General features: G+C 39.2%; 1 protein-coding gene across 3 annotated transcripts in view; it reads right to left on the bottom strand.

The window, feature by feature from the left end:
• arid3c (AT rich interactive domain 3C (BRIGHT-like)) overlaps positions 1 to 14301 on the bottom strand; it is a 170901-nt gene that overhangs the window by 145407 nt on the left and 11193 nt on the right. The gene's annotated exons all lie outside the window — the stretch shown is intronic.

Below are 14301 nucleotides of genomic sequence, written 5' to 3'. Positions count from 1 at the left end.
AATTGAACTTGTCATTAAAATGTCATTAAGTGACAAAACTCTGACAAATAATTTTATAACAGTGTCATTACTATTTTTCATTTCATGTTTTTTTTTTTTTTAAGTTTCCTCCAACAGAAGGTCAGATAATAGACAATTTCAAATCTAGTAAAAAAGATGACACTGTTATAAAATAATGGTAACACTTTATTTTAGGGTCTTTTAACTAGTTGCTTATTACTATTAGAATTCATATGGCTAAAATATTGGCTATTTATTAGTACTTATAAAGCACATATTAATGCCTTATTCTGCATGACCTTATTCTACATTCTTAATCCTACCCAATACCTAAACCTAACAATTAACTATAATAAGCAGTAAATTAAGAGTTTATTGAGGGAAAAGTCATAGTTAATCGTTTATATATGTGTTCCCTGTACTGAAATGTTACCAAAATAATGTAATGTAATGTTAACCCATAAAGCTAAGTAGTTTTTTTAAGTTTGATAATTAATCTGATATGTCATGTTTATGACAGGTTATGATGTTTTGCTAATGTCAAGTTGTCATGACAAAGACACTGACAGGTTATGATGTATTGGTTTATGTCAAGTTGTCGTAACAAAGACATCTCAAACAATGTCATCTTTGCATTAAAAATGACATAATTGAGCGAATGACATTTAATGACAGTTGTCATAAACATGCATAAAACCTCCTTCATATTCATGACACGTGTCATGTCAAGATTATGAAGGTGTCATGTCAGTCTTATGCACACCCCTTCAAGTAAAGTGTTACCCTAAAAAATATGTCACTGCCATTGTTTTGTCTCAAGATGCCCACTAATGTTTTTTTCTAAGGCACGTTTATAAAAGCTACTTAAATGCCCTAATTGAACTAAGGCCTATTCCTGGCTTAATCTGGGCCATAGACTATTTAGAGTCACATTTAACATTACCTAAACTATACAATGCATTAATAAAAATACCATATAATGAAGCACCAGGTCCAGATGGATTTCCCTCAGAATTTATAAAACATTTCTGGGATATGATGGCTCCACTGTTTTTTAGAATGGTCACAGAAATAAATGCTAATGGTCAGATTTTGTCCCACACAAATAGGTCTCTAACAAGACTATTACCAAAACCAGATAAATATCCGACTTTGCCACCTAGCTATTGCCCACTATCTTTAATAAACTCCAACATTAAAACAATTTCAAAATCTCTGGCATGCTGGTTGGATACAATAATTCCCACAATTATTCATAATGATCAAACAGGATTCATCAAAGGCTGTCATTCTTCTAGAAATAGAGGCTTTTGATAAAGTCAATTGGAAATTCCTTTTGTGCAGTCTTGCAGAAATTTGGTTTTGGAAATTATTTCATTCAGTGGATAAATACAATTTATAATGATCCCAAAGCCTCAGTCATAACTAATGGAATTTTATCACATAGCTTTTCATTATAAAGAGGCACTAGACAGGAATGTGCTTTAGCTCCCTTACTATTTGCCATTTTTATTGAGTCTTTGGCAGCCATGATCTGCCAAAATTTAAATATAAAAAGGCATTATCTATAGGAAATATGATACATAAAATCAATTTGTATGCAGATGATGTTTTATTATCTGCAAGTCCCACTTAATTCTTTATCAGAACTTTTCAAACTTATGTCATGGTTCTCGCAGATCTCTGATTATACAATAAATTGAACAAAATTAACAATACTTCGGATAACATCTAACTCATAGAACCCTTCAAAAAAAAAAAAAATAAAAAAAAATAAAAAAAAATCACACTGCTCTTGACTGAACTTTGTAACTTTAATAAGGATTAATCTATATTTCATTTGTACAGTGAAGAATATGCAGTGTTATTTTACATTTGATTATTTAATTTCTGTATATACTAACTACTGTTAGATCTACCTGAAAAACCTGAAAAGCACAGATAATTTTTTTGTCTATTGTGTTTATTCTATTGTTTATTGGTGCTATTGCTTATAGTTTGATTATTTGTTCTTATTTTATTACAGACTCTTTACTTGTCTTTAATAGTTTTTGAAAATGATTTCATTTGAATTGTTTTTGCATTCCATGTAAAAATTCTGGCGAGTAAAAAAAAAAAAAAAAATGTACTAGCCAATGGCAACTCGAGCTTCAGTGTGTCCATAGGGGGTTGTCATTATTCTCAGAGTTAACATTAAATACCTAGGTATATTTATTTCTTCAAAACTTTCAGAAATAGTTCACTTAAATTTTTTTTTTACTCCAATATTAACTAAAATTGGTAATGACTTAAAATATTCTCTCTCTATAGGGTGGATAACAACTGTCAAAATGAAAATCCTGCCTTAAATCAGTTACTTATGATCAATGATCCCATTTAAACTTCCAAGTGGTTCCAATCATTAAACTTATATCTGACTTGTATTGGTAAAATAAAAAGGCTACAATCAGCCTCTTAATATTTGCTACATGTCTAATCAGTTACAATTTCTTATTAGATGGTTACACTCCAATTCAGATTATGATGCATGATTGAACTAGAACAAAACTAATGTAATAATATTAAATTAAGTGATTTAAATTTTATCTATCAAAAAACATAACTGTTTCAAAAATATACTTATTTCCTCAACTTTAAAAAATAATTAAATCCACGATGGACCCCTGTAAGTATTCTCCAATTTGGCATAACCCTGATTTCTTTCCTCACAAACCAGGTGTTGAACCCGAGTTTTGGAAACTCTGGCCTAATATATGCACACTATATTCTGCTAAAAAGCAAATTAATTATAAGCATTCCATTCAGAAAAAGAGAAAATAAAATATTCTCATCAAGGAAATTCTTTAATTTTACATAATTAAAGTGTTAATTAGCATAGTTCTTAAACAGCAAGTTTCTCTGTGAATCCTCCTGTTAATTAAATAAATTGTGGCTGCAGGTTCAATCTCAAGTAGGGGTGAGCTGAGCCCTGGAGAGCTTGAAATAATAGGGCAGCTCACTATTATGCTTTTTAACCTATAGAGTTCTCCAGAGGGAACGTCCTATTGCTTTTAATTAAAGTGCTAAAATGACTGTAGCCAAGTATGTGGGCGCATGACTGTAAAAAGCTTTCTTTAGAAGTGAGTGTATTACATGCTTAATTTAATAGGTAAAACTGGTCTGTATTCCCCTTAATGCATTTCGAGAAAAAAAACAAAAAAACATACTTTACATCAAGGTGTTATACAGATACTTGTATGTGGAAAGCAAAAACTAGACAAGCATCTATCCACAGGCAGCTGTCATGCTTCATATTCAGCCCACATACAGGTTCGACTATACACGTACTGTAACTGTCTACATCTCCCTCACAGCCCTGCTGATTTAGATCTTAATCATAAATAGGGAGCTTTTAACTTGTGTTCCACAATGATGAAGGAAATCATCTAGAGAGAGACCATGTAGAGGGCTGAATAATGACAGATCCCCTTCATATCCATGAGAGGGAGATAAATCATACGGTTTCTTAGCACTAAGTGGTTTGTTAGCTGCATGAATAAATATCTGACACATCAAGTAGGAAAGCACATAATTTAATGAGACCATGTCACCCACTTGAAAAGCTGACAGATTGTGTAGCTGAAAACAATGACAGTGTTTGATGCTTTGGTCTGTTTTCTTCTGAGGAGCAGAATTATGGTCTTAGCACCCTGCAACAAATAAATGTGACATCTTTGATATAAACACATTCAGGCAGCTGTAGAATGCTATGTGGTCACACATCATCGGTGGTGAAACATTTTGACTGTGCAATAACCAGGTCCATCTGCTTGAAAGCCTTTAGCCTCTCTGGTATTGTGTTGTGTTTTAAGGTTAAAGGAAATGTCTGTAAACTTAATGGAAAATGTTCTGATTTTTCTACTGATTTTTCAAAAAAATTTAAAGATACACTTTGCAACTCTTGGCCCTCATGTGAAAAACTAAAACTGCATGCATCTTGCAAAGTAGTTTGTTTTGGTTGCAAATGAATGTGGTTGGAGGTACTGGTGTAAACATGGGTACAGAATAATTTAATCAGAGCTGAGAGACAATTATATAACTGTAACTATAACTGATCAGTGGTCTTTTTTTTTCTTCTTGTTATTTGTAACAACAAATAGCAAGTGTTAAGAATCACGCTACTCTTGCACCACATGTGCCACAGTAGTCAAAGCTACTTTTCTCTGTGTATGGATGACATTACAAGCGAATGTCCTAATTATGCAATTTCCCAATAAATCTGTTGCGACAGCTTTAAAAAAGAAATCATAGTGTATCAAAGTATATTTTAGTAAAGTAATAGTTTGAATGATGAATTTTAAATTCATTTTAAATCAAACAATTTCATATTAGCTTTAAATGGCATCATGTTTTATTAAATTATTGTTTCAGGTGAAGAAAATGCTCTAACTATAGCTATCCCTGCATCCCAATATGCATACTATCCATCCTAAATAATATATGAGATTAGAATAAGTGTGCCTCAAAAGCATAGTATGTTGAAAAGAGTATGCCATAAGTCCCTGGATGGTCTATTATTTCCAGTATATTATCAAAGGCATCGTCCGAAAGCTTAAAGGTGCCCTAGAATTAAAAATTGAATTTACCGTGGCATAGTTAAATAACAAGAGTTCAGTACATGGAAATGACATACAGTGAGTCTCAAACTCCATTGTTTCCTCCTTCTTATATAAATCTCATTTGTTTAAAAGACCTCCGAAGAACAGGTGAATCTCAACATAACTGTTACTTAACAGTCGGGATCATTAATATGTACGCCCCCAATATTTGCATATGCCAGCTCATGTTCAAGGCATTAGACAAGGGCAGCCAGCATTAACGTCTGGATGTGCACAGCTGAATCAACAGACTAGGTAAGCAAGCAAGGACAATAGCGAAAAATGGCAGATGGAGCGATAATAACTGACATGATCCATGATATCATGATATTTTTAGTGATATTTGTAAACTATCTTTCTAAATGTTTGGTTAGCATGTTGCTAATGTACTGTTAAATGTGGTTAAAGTTACCATTGTTTCTTACTGTATTCACGGAGACAAGACTGTCGTTATTTTCATTATTAAACACTTGCAGTCTGTATAATTCATAAACACAACTTCATTCTTTATAAATCTCTAAAACAGTGTAGCATTAGCCGTTAGCCACGGAGCATACTATCAAACTCATTCAGAATCAAATGTAAACATCCAAATAAATACAATACTCACATAATCCGATGTATGCATGCAGCATGCATTACGAACACTTTGTAAAGATCCATTTTGAGGGTTTTATTAGCTGTGTGAACTTTGTTTATGCAATGATAGAGTCGAGAGCTTGGGAGGGGGCGGAGAGCCCCAAAATAGGCAGTTAAAAAATTAATTTAAAAAAATCTATGGGTATTTTGAGCTGAAACTTCACAGACACATTCAGGGGACACCTTAGACTTATATTACATCTTGTAAAAAAACGTTCGATGGCACCTTTAAAAATGTCATTTTAACACAGAACTCAGTGTTTTAGCGTACTACACAGTATCCTTGGAAGCAGATCGGGATGAGATCTGATGAGGATGTGTAAAAAGCACCAGTGATCGAATGCAACAGAAATGAATCAGCATCTTTTAATCCACTACATCCTGAAAAGTGAAGCCAAAGCATTTCGATTGCCCCTTGGTGACTGGCTGCAGTATAGGTCTTAAACCCTGAGCCAAACTAAAAAAATCCAATTATGTGTCAATTAATTAAAAAAAAAAGAGATTTCTTTCATTTCAGGTAGTTCTCATTTCAGGTAGTTCTCATCAAGTTTTTGCACCATTAAGTGTAGGCTGTTAGTAAAGAAGATGTGATATGTGAAATTACCCCTCTTGGTATAAATATACACATATTATATAAACACTGCTTAACATTCCTGTTATTGCATTTGATCACTGGCGCTTTTTACACATACTCATCAGATCTCATCCCAGATCCCATCTCATCTGCTTCCAAGGATACTGTGTAGTATGCTAAAACACTGAGTGTTTTGTTGTAGACCGGTTACTTAGACAACAAGAATGGCAATTAGCTGTGAACTAACATGAAGAACCCAGTGAAGGTTTGCACTGCTTAGTTCCAGTAATGTTCAACTGCAAGAATGTGCTGCGTGATGTTGCCATCGCAAATCAAACAGCTCCCTTCCCGCCTTTGTTTAATTAGTTTGTCTTGTCTGAAACCTGCAATAACCTTGTTTCCAGGCAGCATTTCATTATAATCCTGACATATAGCATGTACACTGCCATATAAAAAAACTAGTGTTCCTGAACGACAAGGTAAGAGATATGTCACATTTCCTCTTCATGAAAAGCCCTTACAATACTTGTCAGGTTTGTAAAATGTTGAAACCTTCATGAAATTCTTTAAAGTGTGTTTTATTGGCTGAGGAGACAAAAGAAGCAATAGTTAGGCAGTTATTTTTGCTGAATATCTAGTCAATATTTAACTAATACTAAAGGGAGCATTTCTATACCCCATGTCTATCATCAGAATTGCATTTGCCCATGTGTAATGCTGATTTAGTTGAAACATATGCCCCTGTTTTGTAAACTTTGTTTCCATAAAACCACAGGGGGACTCAGTGCTGGGCTACGAAACCTCTATTGAGAGTCATAAAGAGCTCCATTGTCGTGAAAAAGGCAAATAGTTTGGAGAGTACTCACTGAAGTCAGCGACATAATGCTTGTGGGTATATGGGCTTGCTTGCAAACACTCATCATTTTAGACGGTTCATGGACAACCTGTGCCGTGCCGGACTACAGGTGGACCAGAGAAGCATCAGACTAGGATTATCTCAATTCAGGATCAGTTCCAGATGTGCACAGTTTGCATTTATAAATGGCCTCCAGACGAATGCTCTCTATTAAACCGATTACCTCCACGTGGGATAAATTTGTTTCCGCAATGATTAGCTAGAAACGACCTGTGTTTACAGCAACATGGGTAGTTGTAGTGCAGGCTAATGTTTCTGTTGACAGTACACTTTATTTGAGGGACGATTGTTCTGGTTTCGTCAAGTTCCAGCACTGAGCTCTGTAGTTACTGCATAGGCCCACATGTGTTTGAATGGGTTCCAGAGCACCACATATTCCTACCCTATAAACTAGCTGACATTGCTTGACGTGAAATCACATCATTCTTGTTTGCTTTATTCTGAATATTCCACAGGGTGTTGTATGGAGTTCCGAAAGTATTGCATATCACTGCCCAATTTTCCAGATTTATTTCAAACAAATGTCAAAAGAGACTAGATTTCGAAAGTCACATTACAAAATCTACATTTTCCATATCAATCAAAATGGTATATCTAAATGTTATATAAAGTACCCATTTATAATGTAAATCTATAGCTAAATATTTAACAAATATTCACATTTGTGATGTCTTAAATTGAAAACCATTGAAAACTTAACTGGGGTATTTTTCTCAGACACTTTCTGTAGGTTATAGTGACTGTGGCTTTTTTTTTTAATTCTAAGAACACAAAACAGAGACAGGCGACCTAAAGATCAAACAATGGTTGTGTCCGAAATTGCCTCCTATACCCTCATTCACTTTCCCTACATTAGTCCACTAATATAGTTCACTTGAGGGAGTGAATGAGAATGAGTGAATGAATTCAGGCACTGAGTGTGTCGGAAGGGCTGCCACTTTTGCATAGCTTGTGCTTGCTGTTTGAAACTTAGCAAACTGGCAGCTCCAGTGGTAAGATGAAAAGATTTATCTTAAACTCTGTCATGGAAACTATGTATACATCGTAATCAAATAATTTAATAATAAATGAAAAAGCAATTTATACCTGTATGATATTATGCTGTATGGATGGATGCATGATTCAGCTGCGGGCGTAGTCTTTTGCTCAGACGCAAGAATTAGCTAATTCAGTACATGACTCTCACAGTGCATTATGTAACAGTTCCATTATTCTCTAGCCATTGCACATACATCGGTTGTACACTCATTATTGCAGTGCATTTTAAGATTGAATGAGTGCCCTCAATAATGTCCACTACTTGGTTTTAGACACCACTACAAATGGTTGTCCCCTCAAATTGTGCCTTGTTTAAGAGTATAGGGGGTGATTTCAGACACAGCAAATGTGTGCTTCTCAAATGGAAGGCTGCATCCTACCGAGGCTGTGTTCTTCCTAGTCCAGTCCTTCGGAGGCTAGTCCTCCTCGGCATTAAACACTAGAATGAGACGGTCTGGTAAGTGTGCATGGCTATGTCACACATTCCAGCCCCCAGGGTCAAGGATTAAAAATACTATTAAAACTTTCGGAAAAATGCTTTGTATTAATCTTCATATTAACAGGCTTTCTGTTAATACAATACAGTGAATTATATCTCATTTTTAACCACTATGAGCCAGTGGCAAATTCCCGAAGGACTGGCCAAGATTAAGCTGTTCGCTGCAGCTACATGAGCGCTGAATGGCTGCTGACTGCCTGGAGCTCACCTCTGCGAAAGCGTCTAAACAAATTGTAAAATAAGCGCTATGTTTATATACGAATCACACATTTGAGGTTTAAAAAACTAAATTTGTGCCTAAAAAAGCCTCTTAAAACTACATACTGTGACAGCAACAAAAATGTGGTGGATTTGCTTGACCACTGCAAGCGGAGTGATACAAGCAGTGAAACAGTTCCAGTGCTGATACTAAGGGAACATCACAAGGCTCTCAGCCAATCAGATTTGAGAACCAGAAAGAACTGCTGTATGTACAAACCCGATTCCAAAAAAGTTGGGACACTGTACAAATTGTGAGTAAAAAAGAAATGCAAAGATTTACAAATCTCATAAACGTATATCTTATTCACAATAGAATGTAGATAACATATCAAATGTTGAAAGTGAGACATTTTGAAATGTCATGCCAAATAGTGGCTCATTTTGGATTTCATGAGAACTATACATTCCAAAAAAGTTGGGACTGGTAGCAATAAGAGGCCGGAAAAGTTCAATGTACATATAAGGAACAGCTGGAGGACCAATTTGCAACTTATTAGGTCAATTGGCAACATGATTGGGTATAAAAAGAGCCTCTCAGAGTGGCAGTGTCTCTCAGAAGTCAAGATAGGCAGAGGATCACCAATTCCCCCAATGCTGCGGCGAAAAATAGTGGAGCAATATCAGAAAGGAGTTTCTCAGAGAAAAATTGCAGAGTTTGAAGTTATCATCATCTACAGTGCATAATATAATCCAAAGATTCAGAGAATCTGGAACAATCTCTGTGCATAAGGGTCAAGGCCGGAAAACCATACTGGATGCCCGTGATCTTCGGGCCCTTAGACGGCTCTGCATCACATACAGGAATGCTACTGTAATGGAAATCACAACATGGGCTCAGGAATACTTCCAGAAGACATTGTCGGTGAACACAATCCACTGTGCCATTCGCCCTTTGCCGGCTAAAACTCTTTAGGTCAAAAAAGAAGCCATATCTAAACATGATCCAGAAGCGCAGGCGTTTTCTCTGGACCAAGGCTCATTTAAAATGGACTGTGGCAAAGTGGAAGACTGTTCTGTGGTCAGACGAATCAAAATTTGAAGTTCTTTTTGGAAACTGGGATGCCATGTCATCCGGACTAAAGAGGACAAGGACAACCTAAGATGTTATCAGCGCTTAGTTCAGAAGCCTGCATCTCTGATGGTATGGGGTTGCATGAGTGCGTGTGGCATGGGCAGCTTACACATCTGGAAAGACACCATCAATGCTGAAAGGTATATCCAAGTTCTAGAACAACATATGCTCCCATTCAGACGTCGTCTCTTTCAGGGAAGACCTTGCATTTTCTAACATGACAATGCCAGACCACATACTGCATCAATTACAACATCATGGCTGCGTAGAAGAAGGTGTCACGGTTCATGAATCCGCTGTCTCATCCTGGTGTCTGTGTGTTTGTGTGGGTGTGTTGCCTGATTGTTTCGTGTGGGCGTCGCCGCTGATTGTTTGATCAGCGGCAGCTGTGCGCAATTCCACCTGCCTATTTAACGCCTTGTCTTTCATCTCATGTTTGTCAGATCGTTGTTTGGAGTCCTGTGGTTAGTGTCCTGTGCTTTCTCGTGTGTGTTGTTCCCTGGATTGGATTTCTCGTCATTGTTTCCTGTTTCCTGTTCTTCGTTGGATTTCACCTCAGATTTATCCTTGGATTACTCGTCACGGACTCACGGACTCTCTACACCACCACTCTTCACCTACGGACTCACGTTGCCCATCGAAGTCCCTGCGTCACCAATCCCCTGCTGTGTTTTCTGTGACTGACCTACTTGTGTGTGAAGCTCTAATAAAAGAGATAAACTTGCATCTGCATCCGTCGTTCTTTCCGTGACAGAACGATCTGACCAGCCATGGATGCAGCAAGTTCAGCAGCTTTAACGGAGTTCATCAACCACAGCATTTCTCGTATGGACCAGCAGGAAAGTATATCTTCCACCGAACGCGCGGTTCGAACGCTGGTGACGCAGGTGTCCGAGCTCTCCCAGCAGCTTTAACAACTCCGCGCTCCCACTGTGTAGGGACCTTAGGTCATTTATTAGCTCAATTTAATTGTTACAGGGAATAAGAATTGAACCAACTGTAAGTGATTCACTGTAAATGATTCAGAATTAATATTTAACACTTCATCAATTATTCGTCCAGCGAAAACTGAGGTTAGAGTATTTTACCAATTCTGGATAAAATATTATTCTGCGGCCAACAGTAACAATATTTTATTATTATTATTATTATTATAATTATTATATTATTATAAGCAAGAGGTAACTGATCTTTGAGTTTAAGACAGTAATTTGATACACAGCACAAGAAACTCGTATATGTGAAAATCAAAACAAGCTTTATTGACTACTTCTAATGATTACAAGAAACTAAGGCTAAACACACACACACACACACACACATACATACATAAATGCACACACATTCGCGGAGTTGATATGAGTCATGAAAAGTCCCAAGTTCAGTGCTAACTTAACTCATAACCTGAGGAAAATCACAAAAGCAGAGCTTTGGCTTGATTCTTTAGGTTTAAAGGAGTTTCACCAGTTTCCAGCAAGAGAGAGAGAAGTTTGCTTGTACCTGCGTTTGCTCTGACAGCTGAGGTAATCGGGTTGTTCCGTGACTCGTGTACAGCGGAATCCCGTTCTGGATTGGCTGTCTTTCAGGTGACGTCTTCTCGGGAAAGCCCTGTGGGTTGCGCGGAAGCTTTGAAGGATGTTGCTGGCTGGTGCAACTGTTCTGAGCGTCTGGCTTGAGCGGCTCTCTTCTTGGGAGACTTTGGTCAGATATTTCACGAAGTGTTTTGGAGTCTGGATGTGACGGCTGTTGAATGATCAGCGGCGCGGCTCGTGGTTGAAGTCGGCGACTGTTTGATGGAAAATCAGCCCCGGTCAATCAGTTCTCAATGACCCATGCGACTTTCCCGCCGTGGTCAAAGTAGCGGTGCTTCGGCTACCGGGCTTCCACGACTGTGCTTCAGTCCGACTTCTGACCGATTTCTGACCGATTTCGAGCGATTTCTGACCTATTTCTGACTTCCAGCCATTGGGAAAGCATAGTTTTAAAGGAGCAAATTTGGCTCCATCCTTCAGATGCGATCCTCCAATGAGACGTTGCTACGGAGATTAGACACGCCTCGTCTATTGTCTATTGATCACATCGCGTGATATCTGTGGAACATTCTCCTGTTTTATTAACAACTTTATAACGTTTTCTTAATATCTTCCTGATACTGAATTTCAATGTTTCATTTACACAGAATTACAGAGAATTATAAATTCTGCATTTTGAACTCAAACATGACACACTTCTTACACACATATTACTAGACTGACCCAATTAAAACAATGATTACAAGAGAAAGAAAATGCATACAGGAATACAAACATATACTGCATTGACTCCAACATGTTAGTAATCACATCATAGCAAGTGTTATTCTGGATATAGTTAATACTTTAAATGATCGACAATTGTCCCTTTTGAGATTCAAGATTGAGTCCTTAAGCATAGTTTAAACTTTGACCGGAGTCACGAGTGACCGGGTCAGGATGGATTGCTCACACAAGGGAGGTATTGATAGGACAGATTCGTCTTTAAATCCGTTGATGGGTGTTTTCCTGTTCCGTCCGATAATACAAGAGGGTTTTGTGAGAGAATCAATAGATTTAATGTGATCAGATCCACGTGATGGGTTCTGATTAGTTTATTGCTGATGAGCTAAGAAGTCCTTTAGACAGAGTCCTTTGTTAAAAGAAGTCACGTCATCACTTCTGTTAAGGCTAGGTGTTTCCTGTCAGGAAATGGATCTTTTGGACCAAATGAAGCTTTGTTCAATCATGTTGTTCATTGATAAAGTCATTGGTAAGTTCTGTCGAGCGAGGCCCTACAACTGCGCCGCCCACACCGCCGATTCCCCCCACACCGCTGGAGCGGTTGGATGCCTCCCGGTTCCTCAGACCTACGCTGGTGAGCCAAACTTCTGTAGAGCGTTTCTGACTAGATGTTCCATGCATTTCTCATTACAGCCACGCACCTTTGAGAGAGAAGAGTCCAAGGTGGCTTTTGTTCTCACGCTCCTGATGGGGAAGGCAGCTTTGTGGGGAACGGCGGTGTGGGAGAATCAGGATCCATGCTGCGCCTCGTTCCAGGCGCTTGCCGCCAAGATGAAATGGACTCATCGACCTCGCCTTACGAGTTGACGCTCGGCTTCAACGACTGGAGCGTTTGGAGCTTCCCAGCACGAAGTCACAAGGAGCGGAGGGCCGGTTGGCCAGTTCGGTGGACACGGTTGGCCCTTCATCCGATCCAGAACCCATGCAGGTAGGGAGAGCTCGGCTTTCCCGGGAGGAGAGAGAAAGGCGGAGATCCCAGGGCCTATGTTTATACTGTGGAGCGACGGGTCATTTCCTCAGATCGTGTCCAGTAAAAGACCAAGCCTGGTAGTAAATCAGAGGCTACTATCGGGTGAGATCTCCGCCGAGAAGTCCTCACCATCCACTCTCCTGCCGGTAAGACTGAGATGGGCCACTCACAACTTCACCTGCCAGGCACTGATCGACTCCGGGGCTGAGGGGAATTTCATGGACACCAGGTTCGCTCGTCATAACTTACCCATCATCCCACTCAACCACCGGATCACCGTCGACGCACTCAATGGCCAGCGACTCCCTGACATCTCTCACTCCACGGATTTTGTCACTCTCGTCACTTCTGGCAATCACAATGAGGACACTCAGTTTCTGCTCATGGACTCACCGCTGGCACCCATTGTTCTCGGACACCCCTGGCTCACCAAACACAACCCCAAGATTGACTGGCAACAACATACCATCACTGAGTGGAGCACTCTGTGTCACAGGTCTTGTCTATTGTCTGCTTGTCCCACTGTGTCTGTTTCTGTGTTACAGGAGAAGGCGGTGGATTTGTCAAACGTGCCCCCGGAGTACCTGGACCTGAGGGAAGTGTTCAGTAAGTCCCGCGCTGCTTCTCTTCCTCCGCATCGTCCCTATGACTGTGCAATAGATTTAGTGCCCGGTAAGTCTCCGCCCAAGGGCAAATTATACTCTCTGTCTATTCCCGAGAGGGAGGCCATGGAGAAATACATTTCTGATTCTCTGGCAGCGAAGTTCATCCGCCCTTCCTCTTCTCCAGCGGGGGCGGGGTTCTTTTTTGTGGGGAAGAAGGATGGTTCCCTTCGACCTTGCATTGATTACCGAGGGCTGAACAACATCACGGTAAAGAATACTTATCCTTTGCCGCTGATGTCTTCAGCCTTTGAGAGGTTGCAGGGAGCATCCGTCTTCACTAAATTGGACTTAAGAAATGCATATCATTTGGTTCGCATCAGGAAGGGGGATGAATGGAAGACTGCTTTTAACACCCCTAGGGGGCACTTTGAATACTTGGTCATGCCCTTCGGGCTGTCCAACTCCCCAGCAGTCTTCCAGGCACTCATCAATGACGTGTTGAGAGATATGGTCGATCGGTTCATTTATGTCTACCTGGATGACATATTGATATTTTCCTCGTCTCTCCAGGAACATGTTCAACACGTTAGACGAGTGCTTCAGCGTCTGTTAGAGAATAGGCTTTTTGTCAAGGTGGAGAAATGCGAGTTTCATGCACAGTCTGTTTCTTTTCTAGGGCACATCGTTTCGTCTGAGGGAGTTCGCATGGATCCTGACAAGGTTAAGGCTGTGGTGGATTGGCCAAATCCAGATTCCCGTAAGGCCCTACAGAGGT

This window comes from Megalobrama amblycephala, linkage group LG4 (assembly GCF_018812025.1).
Source record: "Megalobrama amblycephala isolate DHTTF-2021 linkage group LG4, ASM1881202v1, whole genome shotgun sequence".
Lineage (NCBI taxonomy): Eukaryota > Metazoa > Chordata > Actinopteri > Cypriniformes > Xenocyprididae > Megalobrama > Megalobrama amblycephala.
Note: the sequence above shows the minus strand (reverse complement) of the source record. Positions and strands in the feature narration are given on the sequence as shown.